This window comes from Tiliqua scincoides, chromosome 2, assembly GCF_035046505.1.
Source record: "Tiliqua scincoides isolate rTilSci1 chromosome 2, rTilSci1.hap2, whole genome shotgun sequence".
Classification (NCBI taxonomy): Eukaryota; Metazoa; Chordata; class Lepidosauria; order Squamata; family Scincidae; genus Tiliqua; species Tiliqua scincoides.
This window is the reverse complement of record NC_089822.1, coordinates 100,732,305-100,749,403: the sequence shown is the minus strand read 5'-3', so window position 1 is coordinate 100,749,403 and position 17,099 is coordinate 100,732,305. Positions and strand designations below refer to the sequence as shown.

General features: G+C 46.7%; 1 pseudogene and 1 gene segment (V, D, J or C); both read right to left on the bottom strand.

Moving 5' to 3' along the window:
- Positions 1–17,099, bottom strand: part of LOC136641927 (T-cell receptor beta-2 chain C region-like) — a 112,338-nt gene that overhangs the window by 48,267 nt on the left and 46,972 nt on the right.
- On the bottom strand, positions 10,626–15,680 carry LOC136641929 (trypsin-like; annotated as a pseudogene).

Below are 17,099 nucleotides of genomic sequence, written 5' to 3'. Positions count from 1 at the left end.
ACCCTCCTTTTGCTCTCTCAAATGTTTATGTAACCTTGCCAGTGCGTCTCCGATCTGTTCTCTTCTGGAAGGCTACAGTCCTATTCACACTATTCACACTATTGTTTATAATGGAACTTACTTCTGAATAGACTTGCAGAGGCCTAAGATTCTTCTCTAGCTAGGCACTTGTGAATATAACATTCTGGAATATTCTGGATAAGGATGGAATAAAGGGCAGGTTCAGGCAATATTTTGACTGGTCCCTTAGTCACGTGGGGAAGGAGCATGGGTACATACATCTCTCCTTCTGCATCCAGTGCAAGCATCTAATTGTACCAGGGAGGTCATTCAAATCATCCCCTAAAAATCATCCCTCACCTCCACGCACTGGTGTTCCTGGAGGGGGGGAATGCTAAATTTTGCTTTTGCAACCACTACTGGCTCTGAAAGAGGTAGTGCCCCTTTACACCAGCATTCAGGGGCCTGCAAAACTTAGCATTTCCCCCCCCCCCTCCAAGAATGCCAGTGCCTCCATTTACAAAAATGCATGTCCTGGAAAGGGCAAGGCTAGAATCCAAGCAAGGAAAAGATGGACTTTCTCCCAATTTTTTCAGTGCATGGGTGCCTAAGCTGGAATCAAGAACTAAGCAATGGTAATTTAGCACAGACTACAAGAGTATGATTGTATGGAAGTGATACATGGGGATTGTAGTAGCTCTTATTCCAGATTAATTTAATGACAGATAATGTGATCTTGATTATAGAGAGTTTCAAGGAAAACTAAAATGTGCTTTAGTGGATGTACTCTGTACATCAAATTCTGTACTACAGCATACTGCTTAATTTTGTGATATACAGTGATGCATCATAGGAATGTCACATTATTACATTTTCATGATAGAATCATTTTGTGCTCAGTTTTGTTGGATGCTTGAAGCACTCATATGAAGCATGAGCATGGCAATGTTTTTCCACATAATGACCCACATAATGGATTTTTGGATTCGGTTAACTGATACTCTGAATGTTAACTGTCACAGTCTGAAATTAAAAATGAATCTAGGAAAACAGCAACTAGAAGACATTGTCAGTTCATGGGTCAATGTCTTGCTGTCCGACATACCACAGAATGGTGGGAAGAGGGTGACTGCATTACATCTATGACAGTGCTTCCCAAACTTTTTAGCATTGGGACTCACTTTTAAACCAATCTGTTGTGACCCACTAGACAAAAAAAGAGATCTAGAAAGAACTAATTTTATTAGTTTATAATAAATATTCAGAAATTAGTACTATATATATAAAATATAAACTAATATTATTATATTAGTTTATAATAATTATTCATAAATTATTAATTAAAATTATTGAAGTCCTGTGCTCCCGAGGTTGCTAGAGACCTTTCATATAGTATCTATGTGTAGACATTTGCTAGACTCTCCCTAGAAATGAAGTTAAAGGACTGCACCTCCAAAACATTTACAGTCATTCCAGGGTACCCAGAAGACTGAACTGGAGAGCAAGACGTGTAGTTAGGGACTTCTAGGCCACACAAAGGGCTGAAACTGGGTTCACATGTGATCTATGGCACCCCAGTGAGTAGAGAAAATTGGAAAATGTTTCATTTTAATTTGGGGTTATTTACCACATACCAGCTAATGATTTTCTTCTGCAAGATGGGTAATTTTTTTTTAATACAAAAAATTAATTTAATACGAAAAAATTAATGGGTAATTTTTTAAAAAATATATTTTTTAAGACTCGTATTTCAAAAATGTTTTGTGACCCACCAAAAATTGGCTTGCAACCCACTGGTGGGTCTCAAGCCATAGTTTGGGAAACACCGATCTACGATAACACAATACTTTCAACCAACCCGAAGGTGACAGAAAATCTCCAGAGGTCAGTCTGCATTTCCTTGTTCTATATAAAACTGTAAGGAAACTTGCTGTCAGCTCCAGATTTTTCTTTCCCAGGGCTACTTGCTGGTGGAGCAAATGACTCTGGCAGATGTTTGCACAACCATGCAAAAGAGTGCTGCTGTTTTGTTTTTTTTACAGGCACTTTTCTTTTGCTATTAATAGCTGCCTGGCAGGCAGAAATTTAGCAAGTGAGGCTAAAGTTATCTGCACCAGTCATCTGGCTGCCTGAGAAAGCTTTGTTTGTGGTTTTGGGTATCCACAGTGAGTTCCAGAACTTGGAACCTGTTTAAATTGGTAGTGAAAACCTACTTAGTGCCAATCCTAACCGGCACTTATGCCGGTAAAGGGGCCCTGAAGGCATCGCAAACGTGCCATAAAGCACATTTGTGCCACCTTAGCTGGGAGCCGCATTGGCGCATTCAAAAGCGCCGACGCGCGGGCGGAGGCAGAAGCCTCTGCCGCGGCTCCTGCACCACCGCTCGTGCCGGTGCGAGTGCGCCGACACAAGCTGCAAAGATAGGCATGGGGGGCATGGGGGGGTGTTTCTGGGCAGGGGGAGGGTGGGTGGAGGGAGGGCCCATGAGCGGGCGCGCTGGGAGCTGGGGGTGGGGGCAGGACCCGGCAGTTATGCCGGATCCCAAAACCTGTCCTTGGGGTAAACGAAGCAGCTTCTAGCTCCATTCTCCTCTGACTTGCGCTACCTGCAGAGGTGGCGCAGGTCCAAGGAGACCCATTGGGGCGCGCAGCCCTTACCCACGGGTAAGGGGAAGAGCTTCCCCTTGCCCGTGGCTGAGCCGATGCAGCCAACAAACCTGTGTTGGATGCAGCGCTGCCTGCTCCAGCACAGATTAGGTTTGCGCCCTTAAATGTGTAAATATGTGGTTGTTGTCAGATGCAGCTCTCCAGTACAGAGCTCCTTACCTTAATCCCAGCAAGAGGGAGCAGAATTTACCTCTGGGTGTGACACGGCAGTGTTTCAAGTTTTTCCACCCTACGCCATTGGTAGACAGTGGTGTGGAGCAAGGGAAGGGAAACAGTGGATTTTGTAATGTCATGACATAAGGTAAGTTGTGTGAAAATGCTGTGCGTGATAGGGGTGGGATGAGCTGTTGTTGTTTTTCTGCCACACATTTCCACCATATTTACTTCAGTTCTCAGAAGCATCGAGACCCATGTGGAGCTGCCAATATTTTAATGACTCTGTTCCTATGATGGGCAGCCCAATCCTGAGCTCCTGTGGCACGCAGCTGCGGCGGTACCGAGAACAGCTGCCGCCGCGTCCTCCTTCTCCCGGGTAAGGGAAGTAGCCCTGCAATAGGGCTACTTGATTCACCGCTGACCAAAAGGTTGGTGGTGAAGTAAGAGCGTTCGTGTCAGACGCCAAGCCCCACACGAACGCTCTGGATCCTGTGGAGCAGAGCTCCACTGGACCCGCCTGCAACCCTCCCCCTGGCACACCTCCCACCTGCCCTCTCCCTGCCTCCCCATTACACCTCCTCCCCGACTCTCCCCACCTCCCCCCTCCCCGGAATGCCTCCCCCTGCCTCCCCCCTGCCCCCACTTTCCTCTCCGCAGCTCAGCGGTCCACGCAACTGCTGAGTGGTGGAGGCTGGGCGCCTGCCCGGCACTAGCTCAGCGCTGGCCTGTGCTGGGCTAGCATGGGCGTTTGCCCGGCAGTAAGTCTCGCAAGTGTGTCTTACGGCCTGCTTGCAACAGTGTACACTGGCAGTAAGCCGGCATGTTGAGCTCAGGATTGGGCTCTTATGCTCCTATGAGTATAACCCAGGAAAATGTAGCAGATGACGTTTTGCTTCCCACAGTAATGAAGAATGGGCACAACAGAATAGAGATTTGCACAGAGTAGAGAAGTTATTAAGCTGAAGGTGTTTTCAGCCCAGATTTCTGGGTGAGACTTACACCAAAGCTGAAAAGAGCCCAGATGTTGCGGCTCCCACCGCTATTGGTAGAAAGGTAATGGAAAGTTTTAATAAGAGTGTTGCTCTACCCAGAATGCTTTCAGTTTAGAAGGGGAGGCTTCCAAATAGGCCTGAACTCACCACTTCTTTTAATGTGATTGCTGAAAGCATATAGAACTGCCTGGAAAGACTTAATCTGCCCATGGGGAAGGCTTAGATAAAAATTCAGAGTAACCATTCTTACTGCTGCCCCTGCTGCTTTTGTGCCGTCATGCTAGTGGATAATATTTTATATGCCCTGGTCATACACTAAGCAGTATGAGCAGTATGAGCAATAGCTATGGCACATCGAAAGGCCCACAAAGCAGTCATAGCAGTTGCAGGAAGTGCTAGGCATATCGTGTTTGAATTTTGGGGTCAGAGCGCAGATACGAAGAACAGTTCCCACTGTGGGGACCTGAACCTGAAGCTAATAGAAATATGATTGGCACAACTCCACTAATGAATTTTAGTGAGACTGGTCGAAACTGGACCAGACCAGTTCTTTTCGTGCTAAAAGTATGTCCTGCTGAGCTCAGTGGGGCTTGCTCCCAAATGAGTGTGCATAGATTGCGTCCTTCCTTAAGACAACTGCACTGGGCCCAGTTCAAGGTGCTACTTTTAACCTTTGAAAACCTTTGCAGATTATGTCCTTCATACTTCAAAGACTATCCCTCCCCCTGTATGAGTCCAGCTGCCAACAAGCATCCAGTCAACCCCACCAGCCATTTCTTCCATCCAAGAGAGGATATTGGCCAGGGTTTGGGCTTTTCTAGCTGTAAAATCTTCCTGTTTTGCCAAGCCTGTCAGTGAGGATTTAGAACTTTCAATGACAGATTGCTACCAAAGTGTCCTTTGGAAATTTGTTTCATTGAAGGAGCTACGTTTACTGCACTTCAAAACTGCCCTAAGTTCAGGCAGTGTGTCAGTTTATTGGAGGAAGGTGAACCACTCTCAGGTTTGGAGAACCTGGAAGGGAGCATACCTTCTCCCTCAAGGCCTTGTGGACAGTGAGCCTCTGCCAAGCTAGGGAGAACAACCGGCAAGTCAGAGTCTTGGGGTCCTGGGCCAAGCACCACAGGCATCCAGAGGATTTTAATGAACCCATTTCTGCCCAGTTCACAGGTGTACACATCTGATCCCTGTTGTGTATATGCAATGTTGGGCAGAAATGGCTTAATGGAAATGTTTGCTTCTGAATACCAGCTGCTGGATGGAAAGGGAAAGGCTGTTGCTTCCTTGCTTACTTTTGGACCTCCTGAGAGGCGTTGGGCTGGCCAATGTTTAAGAACAACAATATATGGTTTGACTCCTCAAGGTTTCTCCTTTATGTTTGCACTGAATAGATCAATATGTACCCATGCTTCTTACATCCTGCTCTGTCTTATAATATTGCTGTCATATGCAGAAGTGGAGGTGGAAATGGGGGACAACTGTGTCGGGGCCCCTCCCAGATGCCCTGACCCCCGACTTACCCTGGAGCAGGCACCCCCTGCCCAGGGTGGGGAGGCTTCACTGCCCTTGAAGGGGGCAAAGCAGGTTGGCTCACCTCAACCAGCCAGAGGGGGCTGGCAGGGCCAACAAGGAACACAGAAGGAAACAAGCCAGGAACAGGAAAGGCCTTTTCTGCCCCACCTGGAGGAAGGGGAGGGGCCAAAGGGGGCGGGCTTGCTCCATAAAACAGGGAGGCCAGGGATGAGAGGCAGTCAGTGTGAAGCAGGGAGCTGTGAGAAGAACAGCTCCTGCAGCTCTGCTAGGGAGGAGGACAAGGGTGCTGGAACCCCCTCCCCCTCCAGCCAATCTGAGGCCTCCCTGGGGGGTGGAACAAGCTTGCTCCAGGCCCCTCCGGGGTGGGCCCCTACAAATTGAGTCTCTTTTGACTCATTTCTGAGTGAAAAGCTTTGCAAAAAAAGATCTAATACCTGGAATATTTGAGGAAATAATGCAGATAAAAATGAAAAAACATGTTATGTAAATAGTGTTACAAAACTGGAGTTTGATGGTGAATGAGCCTGAGGCTCATGCAGCATATTGCCTAGAACAGGGGTCGGCAACCTTAAACACTCAAAGAGCTATTTGGACCCATTTTCCAGAGGGAAAAAACCTCAGGAGCCACAAAACCCTTTTGACGTCTAAAATGAAGATAACACTGCATATATAGTTTTTTTTTATCTTTATGCTCTTATATCCCATTTTTATAATGTAGCCCCCTCTTGTAGCTTTTAGTTAGTTTTGTCATACATTCTTGTCCTTTGTTTTCAGACACCTGGTCCTCTATGGTGTTTTGCCTGATTCCAAGGCCATTCTCTGCCTGGAGAATTATGCCCACTTTAAGCAAATTAGCTCCCCTTCTTTCCCCCAACAAATGACCCTGGTTCTGCCCTGCAGTCCTGCTGGACCCCACCTCCAGGGTAGCTCGCCTGTTCAACCTGCAGAGGTCCTCTCTCCTGCCAGCAGCCTCCCACCACTACAGCAGACCCTGGGTCATCAGCAGGTCTTGGGCACAGCAGCCACACTTCAAACTCCAGTATCCCCAGCAGTCCCTTAGTCACAAAGACAGTCAGAGTATCCAGGGCAGAGTCCAAAGTCAATAAGCCAAGTCACAGTCCAAGGTCAGATTCCAAAGTCAGTCAGTCAGTCAAATCAGTCAGAGTATCCAAGTCAAAGTCAATAAGCCTGCCCAGTCAGTCTCCTCTGCTCTCCAACCTGCACACCTACATCCAACCCACACACCCCTTCCTGCCTCAGGTGCTCCTAATATCCCTGAGGGCCCTATTGCCTTCAAGTAGCTGCAGCTATGCAGCACACTCTGTTGGATGCCCAGGCCTTCCCTTAACATATGAACATAAGAACAGCCCCACTGGATCAAGCCATAGGCCCATCTTGTCCAGCTTCCTGTATCTCACAGCGGCCCACCAAATGCCCCAGGGAGCACACCAGATAACAAGAGACCTGCATCCTGATGCCCTCCCTTGCATCTGGCATTCTGACATAACCCATTTCTAAAATCAGGAGGTTGCGCATACACATCATGGCTTGTACCCCATAATGGATTTTTCCTCCAGAAACTTGACCAATCCCCTTTTAAAGGCGTCTAGGCTAGACGCCAGCACCACATCCTGTGGCAAGGAGTTCCACAGACCGACCACACGCTGAGTAAAGAAATATTTTCTTTTGTCTGTCCTAACCCGCCCAACACTCAATTTTAGTGGATGTCCCCTGGTTCTGGTATTATGTGAGAGTGTAAAGAGCATTTCCCTATCTACTCTGTCCATCCCCTGCATAATTTTGTATGTCTCAATCATGTCCCCCCTCAGGCGTCTCTTTTCTAGGCTGAAGAGGCCCAAACGCCGTAGCCTTTCCTCATAAGGAAGGTGCCCCAGCCCTGTAATCATCTTAGTCGCTCTCTTTTGCATCTTTTCCATTTCCACTATGTCTTTTTTGAGATGCGGAGACCAGAACTGAACACAATACTCCAGGTGTCGCCTTACCATAGATTTGTACAACGGCATTATAATACTAGCCGTTTTGTTCTCAATACCCTTCCTAATGATCCCAAGCATAGAATTGGCCTTCTTCACTGCCGCCGCACATTGGGTCAACACTTTCATTGACCTGTCCACCACCACCCCAAGATCTCTCTCCTGATCTGTCACAGACAGCTCAGAACCCATCAGCCTATATCTAAAGTTTTGATTTTTTGCCCCAATGTGCTTGACTTTACACTTACTGACATTGAAGCGCATCTGCCATTTTGCTGCCCATTCTGCCAGTCTGGAGAGATCCTTCTGGAGCTCCTCACAATCACTTCTGGTCTTCATCACTCAGAAAAGTTTGGTGTCATCTGCAAACTTAGCCACTTCACTGCTCAACCCTGTCTCCAGGTCATTTATGAAGAGGTTGAAAAGCACTGGTCCCAGGACAGATCCTTGGGGCACAGCGCTTTTCACCTCTCTCCATTGTGAAAATTGCCCATTGACACCCACTCTCTGCTTCCTGGCCTCCAACCAGTTCTCAGTCCATGAGAGGACCTGTCCTCTAATTCCCTGACTGTGAAGTTTTTTCAGTAGCCTTTGGTGAGGGACCGTGTCAAACGCCTTCTGAAAGTCCAGATATATAATGTCCACGGGTTCTCCCACATCCACATGCCTGTTGACCTTTTCAAAGAATTCTATAAGGTTTGTGAGGCAAGACTTACCCTTACAGAAGCCATGCTGACTCTCCCTCAGCAAGGCCAGTTCATCTATGTGTTTTGAGATCCTATCTTTGATCACTTTAAAGTGGCCTTAAAGGGGCCACTGCTGACACCACATCTACCTCCTCACCAGATCTTCCAGGATTCCAATACATATGGCGGTTATGACATCTGCTTATCTTACACGGATACTAAAGAACTCCCCCTACCTTCCAGAGGCACCCTGCTGGAAGGAAAAAAGGACACAGACTCCAGAGGTGGGGAAGAGAAGAAGCCAGAGCTGGGGGGGGAAGGTGGGGGGCACAGCCACAGGCCAGCTTCTGCCCTCCCTGCCTGCCTGCCTGCCCGCCCTCCCTCCGTCAGGCTGCAACCCTCTCCACACTATCCTGGGAGTAAGCCCCATTGACTACAATGGGACTTCTGAGCAGACAAGTAGGTTGGAGCTCTCAGGTTGCAGTCCTCTCCACACTTTCCTGGGAGGAAGCCTCACTGACTACTTGTGAGTAGACCTGCACAGGAGGGGGCTGAGGCTGCAGCCCTCCACACCTTCCTGGGAGTAGCCCAGGGACTACAGCGGGGCTTGCTTGTGAACAGACCTGCTGGGCGTGGGCTCCCACCCCTTGAGCAGGCTCCAAGGCTGCAATCACAGGCACCCTTTCCTGGGAGTAAGCCTCATCCGCTGTAATGGGGCTTAAAACTGAGTAGACACGCATAGGAGCAGGCTCCAAGGCTGCCATCCCAGGCACCCTTTCCTGGGAGTAAGCTTCATCCGCTGTAATGGGGCTCACTACTGAGTAGACACACAGGATGTCTCCTCTGCTGTGGAGGAAAAGCCTCTCCTTGCACTGAGTGGGGACCTGCAAGGGCTCGCAATGGCTGAAGAGGAGGGTGTCCTGCTGGAGAGTTGGGGAAGGGAAAAACAGGGAGCTTAAGCCTGCAGAGCAGGCAAAATTGAAAAGGGAAACAGGTGGGGGTGAAGGGAGAAGAGGGCAGTGAGCTCAGGGGGCAGAGGGAAGCAGCCTGCCCTCCCAACACAGGTGCCTCCTGTTACCCCCTTTGCCACTTTCACCCGGAGGAGCCACAGCAGACAGCTGAAAGAGCCACATACGGCTCCAGAGCCGCGGGTTGCCGACCCCTGGCCTAGAACAGCCATTTTCAACCACTGTGCCGTGGCACACTGGTGTGCCGTGAATGGTCCCCAAGTGTGCCGCGGGAATTTGGGAGAGGGTCATTTATCAATAGGACCATTAGGGGATGTGAGCCCCCACTGACAGCAGTGTGCCTTCTCAATTGTCAAAAAGCTGATGGTGTGTCTTGACCATTTTAGTGCCTTGTCAGTGTACCGCGAGATGAAAAAGTTGAAAATCAGTGGCCTAGAAGATGGTTCAAATCTCCCCCTCCCTCTCTGTGTGTACACATGTGTATACACACAGAAATAGCAGCTGCTGGTATGACTGCAACGGAGTTACACAAATATGATGGAACTGTTGCAAATCTCTGGCATATTGGAATATGATACAAATTGGAACTGCAAGTATATGTTCATCTGTGCCCCACAATGCACTTTCAAATTACAGTATATGAGGAAATCTACCCTGGTATGATAATGTAAGATGCTCTTAAACCTCTAACAGCACAATCCTATACCTGTTTACTCAGACATAAGCTCCACTGTGTTCAGTGGGACTTACTCCCATGTATGTGTGTATAGGGTTGCACCCTAATAGTGTAATCATGTGCAAGATGCTCAAAAATAAGTCCCATTGTGTTCAATAGGGCTTACTGTGATGTGAGCATGCATAGGACTGCAGCCTTAAGAGCCACTGGATCAGGTCAAAGGTCCATCTCGTCCAGCTTCCTATATCTCACACTGGCCCACCAGATGCCTCAGGGGGCACACAAGACAACTAAAGACTTGTTTCCTGGTGCCCTCCCTTGCATCTGGCATTCTGAGGTAGTGTCTTGTAGGTGTGTTTGCTAGTCTGTGGAAGATCTCTGCTAAGCCCTCCAAGCAAGAACGGCTGAAAAAAATCTGAGAAAGAAGTAGAATGGCCACACATGCAGCATGGAATACTAAAGTTATACAGTTGATTAGCTGATGGCTAATATGTATGACACGTCGGCTTTGGTAGTAAATAACTTAAATTGACAAGATCTGTATTTAGGGGGGCATAAGATCTGTATTGGGGGTGCAGCAGTCTCCATGCCCTACAAATAGATTTCTGGGAAGCATCTGGGAGCAGCCAAGTGCCAGACTAGACTGACCCTTCATCTGCTCTCACAGGACAATTCTTATGTTCTTATGAAGGATAAGAGATGTTACTTAGATTTGGTGTGTCTTGGTTATGTGGATGTATTACAGTCATGACATTTTGAGCAATGTCAATTTTCACTATAGCCCTTCCAAATACAATCTAGAAAAATATTGTTTTACCTGATGAAATAATAATCTTTTCAAAACACAAAGATGGTACCATCACAACAGTCTTTTATTTCATATTCCGTTTAATGTACAGCAATGCTGAGTTACAAGGCAAATATCCCCAGAAAACTTGATCAGAGGTGGATATCTCAGTTGGCCGCAATCGTTTCTTGGATCCAGTCAACATAGTTACAGACCTTGGTGTATATCCCAGGGTACCCATTCAGGGCACACCCTATACCCCAGGACACAACTCCCTGTAGCTCTCCATTGCATACTACAGGTCCACCAGAATCCCCCTGTGTGGAAAGGAGACAATTTGAAATTAGAAAATAACTGAAAACTCAAAGGCATGTGTCCAAATAATGCTGAAATTTGTCTTAATTTTTAGACCACTTTCCCCAGAGATCAGAGTGGTTTAGAAAAAAATTATATGATACATAATGAACACAAAATACTAAAATGGCTTCAAAATGTAAACAATTAGAAAGACTTGTCATAGGAGGACAGGAAGGTTGTTAGTACTTGTTCGTACTAAACGATGAGTACTTATCCTAATTCCCAGCACTTCTCAGCATAATTGATATTGCTTTCTGATAGGGGGCAAATTCTAGATAATCTTATCAAATCCCTGTCTTAGTTACGAAATCTCTGTTCTTGATTCTGATGAATATGAACTTCTCCTAGTGAGAAACCAGATTCAAAATCAGAGCCCAAGAGCACAGCCCAGAGGAGAAAACAGCTTCCATCCCATCCGATGATCTCAGAATCACTGTCACAATCTTCAAATAATTCTGTTTTTTCTCCTTTGTATTATAGATTGTGGGATCCTTTAAGTTCCACTTCAAAACAAGTTTGTGAGACCCAGATTTTCCCATATGGATCCTACCCAACTTCCAGAGTATATGTGTGTGAGAGAGGATCAATTTTGAACTCTAGATGTTCCAGCGTTAAAATATGTCACATCTCATGCTCCAACTGTGCACTCTTTTGCTACATATATACTTGGTTCTTCAAGGTACGGGATTGACCTGAGTCTTCTGACCAAGGTACCAGTACTGCAGTGTTCTGATACAGGAGCCACCTGAGTCTTCTGACCAAGGTACCAGTACTGCAGTGTTCTGATACAGGAGCCACCTAAGTCTTCTGACAAAGGCACCAGTACGACAGTGTTCTGAGATAAAAGAGAGTGAGGGAAAGGAAACTTACCTGACAAGAGTCTTTGCCACCCTCCATGAACCCCACACACATCATGTTTTTGGTGATTCTTCCAGGAAGGGCAGCCTGGCACTCAGCATCGCTTAGAACTGGAGCATCCAAGCACTGGAGGAGCTCTGGCAAGTTGTCTGCCACAAGAGGGGAAAAAGAACTTTAAGGCTGAACACAATGGGACTTTCTTCTGAGCAGACATGCATAGGATTGTGCTGTACAGAACTTCAGAGAGAAGGGAAGGTGAATGAACTATGGAATAATCTAGCTCGTATATTTAGCATGATAATGGTGCGGCCTTCTTGAGACTGTACCACTGCAGTGGGGCAAATGACATGTTTGAATTTTTTTTATTTCATTAAAAAAACAATCCCTCCATGTACATAGAAAAGTAGCATGTCAGGGAAATTATTTCTTGCCTAATCTCCCTGACAGTGGTGTAGCTATTGGGGGACAGGGGGGCGGTCCGCCCTGGGCACCACCCTCAGGGGGTGACACCACTAGTAACCAAAATCGCTAAAATCTTGTTTGTTAGGGATAATACCATCATGTTATATACCATTTGTAATTTATAGCAGAATGCAATGAAACAAACCAGAGTGAAATATCTGTCAAACATTATGGCCAAAAACCAGAAAACAAAAATGCAACTATCTTATATAACAAAGGATGCAATCCTATGCACCTTACCTGGGAGTAAGCCCCATTAACTTACTTCTGAGTAGACATGCATAGGATTGAGCTGAAAAAGTACAATTTCCTTAACTCAAAATGGACCAACAAGACTAATTGTTCAAAGAGCCAATGAGATGTTTTTTATGTCAATGGAACCAATAAGGTGTTAGCAAGGCTGGATCCAGGGTTTTTGTTGGGGGGGGCATGAGCACCACCTTAATTCCAGAGTCCAGGTCAAACAGATGGGTAGACCTGGGCTCCTGGTTGAACTTTGGCCTCTGTGGCCAAGGTTTGCTGGGTGGGTAGACATGTTCTCCCTTCCAGGTTTGGAGCCCAGATCTACTTGCTAGATAGAACTGGGCTCATATTCAGTGCACCTTCTGGAGTTCTCGTCTAGGTGGGTCGACCTGGGCTGGATTCCAACTGCCCTCTGGAGCGACCTCTCCTAGGCAGGTAGACCTGGGCTCCCTTCCAGACTTGGAGCCCAGATCTACCTGCTAGGTAGACCTGGGCTCCCATTCTGACTGGTGCCCCATTTCGCTCCCAATTGTGGTGGTGCCTTTACCCACAAATAAATTAATTTTGTCATATAAGGGGTGTCAAAAATTTATGAGCCCTGGGTGTTCAATGACCTAGCTATGCCTCTGCTCCCTGATATGCTACACTTCTTTGTTCAGGGAAACATGCATAAACATGTCATTCTCCCACAAGGCTGCGCTGGCATGCACACACTGCCATTAGTCCACTCCTGAGTGCGGCCTCCTGCAACTACTTTTCATTTGAAAAAGTGTTGGGAGACTGCGAACACATTGCCTCCCATATCATTTCTAGGCTGTTCTTGAACCTCTGCAGAAAGAAAGGGGGCTTTGTGGATTGAGCATGACATGCTTCCATACTCACATCCATCACTGAGGGTATTGCCCCATCCAGAAATAAGACACTCTGTTCCAGCAGCCACGCATTTGGAAGGCAAGGAAATGGTTCGGATGCGGGAGCTCAGAGTGGCAGGGGTAGCCAGTTTGATGAGCATAATGTCATTGTCCATGCTCCTTGGGTTGTAGCCAGGGTGGGGAATCTGTTTCTCAGCTTCAATAAACTCCTCTGTTCCTTCCAGGACATCGATGTTGTGCTCCCCGAGTCTCACTTGAATCTGGTTACTGGGAAATGGTCAGCACAGCACACAGTTAATTAGTGATAAATGTGTGTGGAGCAAGCCAGTGACAGAGCTCTCTGCCTTCGCTCCAACACTGTGATCTAATAATAACACGGAAATTGAGATACAGTTGGCAGGTGATGACCAGGTACAGACCCTTCCAGTTGGACATGTTCAGAGGCCCAGTCTAACAAAAATTAGGAATGAAGAGGGAGACCATGATTGTTCAGCAATCATCTCTCAGCAGCTATAAGGGGATGTACAGCAAAGCCACAGGCAAGAGCCTCTTCGATCCACTTGCCTCCTCACACATTTTGCTCCTTCTTTGTGCAGTCCATTTGAGCAAATCAGAAAGGGCAGAATGTGTTAGCAGCACTCCCAGCACGCCCTGCACTTTTTGTTCTGTTTAACAGGACTGGGTGAGGAAGGAGCAAGGTGAGAGGGTAGATCACCATGGAAGGTGGTGGAACAGATTTTCTTGCGGGGGGGGGGGAGGTTACATGGCAGCGGTGGAATTAGTGGTTGCTTCAAGCAGTACGTGAGCCCAGGATGAATCTGATCTACAACTTCTTTTTGCATAGTTTCAATTTGACAAGTGACTTCCTGTCTTATTCAGGCATTGGTAGGACTGAAGGAACAGGAGCAAAAATATTGCAATTCCATAAGAATTCAGCAAAACGGAAAAGGTATTCGAATGCCTTTCACTCACGGTTGGTAGCAATGAGCAGCTGATACGACCCATTGGCTGTTGATGAGAGACCCCCCGCAGAAGTGGTACCCAACATTCAGAGACACCTGGTAGGGGACCGAGTGCTCCTGGCAAGTATAGCCTCCCACAATCTTGTCATCATCATCGAAGGGGACAGCGACTGTCAGAAGCAAATTCAGAATTAACCAGTTAGATAACAAACCCTTCTTCCTTTGCTGTGTCTTAAAAATTCTGTTGTTTGTCAGAAGTCTATCAGTTTGTAGAATTGGAAGCTCTTTTGCTTAACATAAACTTCTGAAGAATTATTCCCTGCTTCATGCCACAAAGGGTGGCATTATATTTTTTCTGGATTAAACAGAGTGAGACAACCTAGACAAATGCATACATACAATTACTGCTATAATATTCCAACCTTACAAAATTCAGTGATTGCTTACCATTAGCTAGAAGTGGTAAATCTAAAAATGCAGAAGCTTGTCAAGAAACCACACCATAGCTAAGACCTATTAAAACTACAACAAAATCAATATTAAATTACTAAGGGTGCAATCCTAACCCCTTATGTCAGTGCATTCCAGCACTGATATAAGGGTAATGCAGCTCTGAGGTAAGGGAAAAACATTCCCTTACTATGAAGAGGCCTCCGTGAGTGTCACCCAACTGCAGGATGCAGCACACGTCCCATTGGCACCGCTATGCCAGTGCTGGAAAGCATTGACATAAGGGATTAGGATTGCGCCCTAAATTACTCTAATGCAACCCTTTTGGCTACAGGTTATAAGTAGTATTAAGAGGGTAATAAACCAAATGTTTAGAAGCGAGGAGGTTACAGAGCTGCCTCTATCTTGGCTGATAGAAGATAGATCAGGTTCAGGAGGAAGCAAGCTGAGAAGTTTGCCTAGGGGCATATGTTACTCCTAACTAAGAGCTATCTAAGAGACAATATGTCAGGGGGAAAATATGCAGGGAGCTTTCTTCCCATTTGATTGCTACAGTTCCTACTGGTGATACATCCTACTGGTGATGTATCAAGGGTCTAAGATTCAAGCCCCTGGCTAGATATCCTTCCTTTTGAGGACAATCCTTTCCACAGTGGTAGGCCACATGATCTGCATGCATCAGATCAAATATCTGGTCATCTCCAAGGATTTCAGTTAGCTGGACTGGGAATTATCCTTGATTGTGATGTCTGAGTTCCAAAGATTCTGGGAGCTGCTGCCAATTGCTTCTGGGCTAAGTGAACTGATGATCTGGTAGCTTGCTAGATGCTCTCCCTATTCAGCCCAATCCTAATTTCAGGCTGCCTGCATAATTTTTCTGTATGGTGCTTGCCATCTTTAGTAGCATCTATCACAGACCAATCAAGAAATTTGTTGCATTCCTAGGAGGGTCCGAGGAAACAGTCCTCGGGAACTCACCAGCTATCCCCACACAGACAAGTATCAAGAAAAACTTCATGGTGTCGTTGCCAATGATCACTGTCTCTGCTAGGAGTTCACTGGGAAAGACCTCTCACCCTAAATACCTGCCTGCAGAGTTTATCTTGCCAAATTCCAAGGTTGTGTCAGCTTTTCTGTTCCCAGGCATAACCCGCAGCATCATGCCATGTGGAAAAGTTTCCACGTGCACCGCTTCCAAGAATAGAAAGTGCAAATTTGCAGTTCAGGACACATGCTGGTCAGCAAACGTCCCTGACCTCAAAACATAATTTATACCTGAACTGATCATCCTCCATCGCAGCTCTTCAGAGAACTCTGGGTTGAAACACACTATTCCCCTGGGAGCTGGCTATACCAGAAGCACCACTGAACCTGGAATCAGGCCCTGCATCCTGCATCATGAGGTCCCCCTGAATGGTGCCATCCAAGGTGTCTCCAGCCATGGCTGGAGTGGAGATGCAAGAGGTGGTTAGAGAAGAAGGGAAATCTTTCCCAACGTCAAATTCTGTGCTCCTGATAGACATTGCTCTCTGCTTCTCCCACTTTCCGGAGTGGGAGCTGATTTCAGGGGCAGCCTTTTATAGCATCACATTGCTTATGTGAGAGTACTAAAGACATACGGCATTTTGGGGGGAATAACTTTTAGTTTACTGAGTGTGAAAGGGTGGGCATAAATCTGAGTAGACCCATAGGGGCCCTTGTGTGAGCAGAGTAAAGTTAGTAAACAAAATGATACTTGCCTCTTTGCCCCTGCATGGTCTCTGGCCACTCACAGGATGCAGCAGAGCCTGTGCTGGAGTCATTGTGCCCTGGGGGCAACGTTTAGTTCAGATCAAGTTATAGTTTTATAAGCTGTGGCTCACAAAAAAAACCCAACTTTTTTTTGCTGACTCATGTACACCTGAGTCAGGTGTGTCAATGATTCCGACACTGACTCGAGTCTGAGGTCACTGACTCGGAAATGAGTCCCTACGCATACAGACTCAAGTCTGTCTGTGTCTGGGTGTGCTTACTTACTTTTTTTGCAGCATGAAAGACCTTGTAGGGCCATCATTCAGACTGGGCGATCAGCAGAGAAGTTCCAGCCAGGAGGTAGGGAAGGGTTAGTGTTTTGGTTTTGTATCAAGCGGGGAGGGGGGGAGAGGCAGGAGCAGTCTCTCTTGCCCATCGCTGAAGAAACCGATGATCATTGGATGAAGGTTTTTTCTCCTGGATGAGTGAGGGGAGACAGTGGCATAGCTAATAATCTTGTAGTCTGGTGCCAAGCTCAAAATGATGCCCTGGAAGTGAAGTCACAACCGGAAATGACATCATGCCCAGGCTTTTTAAAAGCCCGTTAGGACTCATTTTCAAGTTGAGTCACAGGGGATGGAGACCTGTGACTCAACTTGAGTCAAGTTGCGCTGGACTTGCCCATCTCAGTGTCTTGGAGTTCACA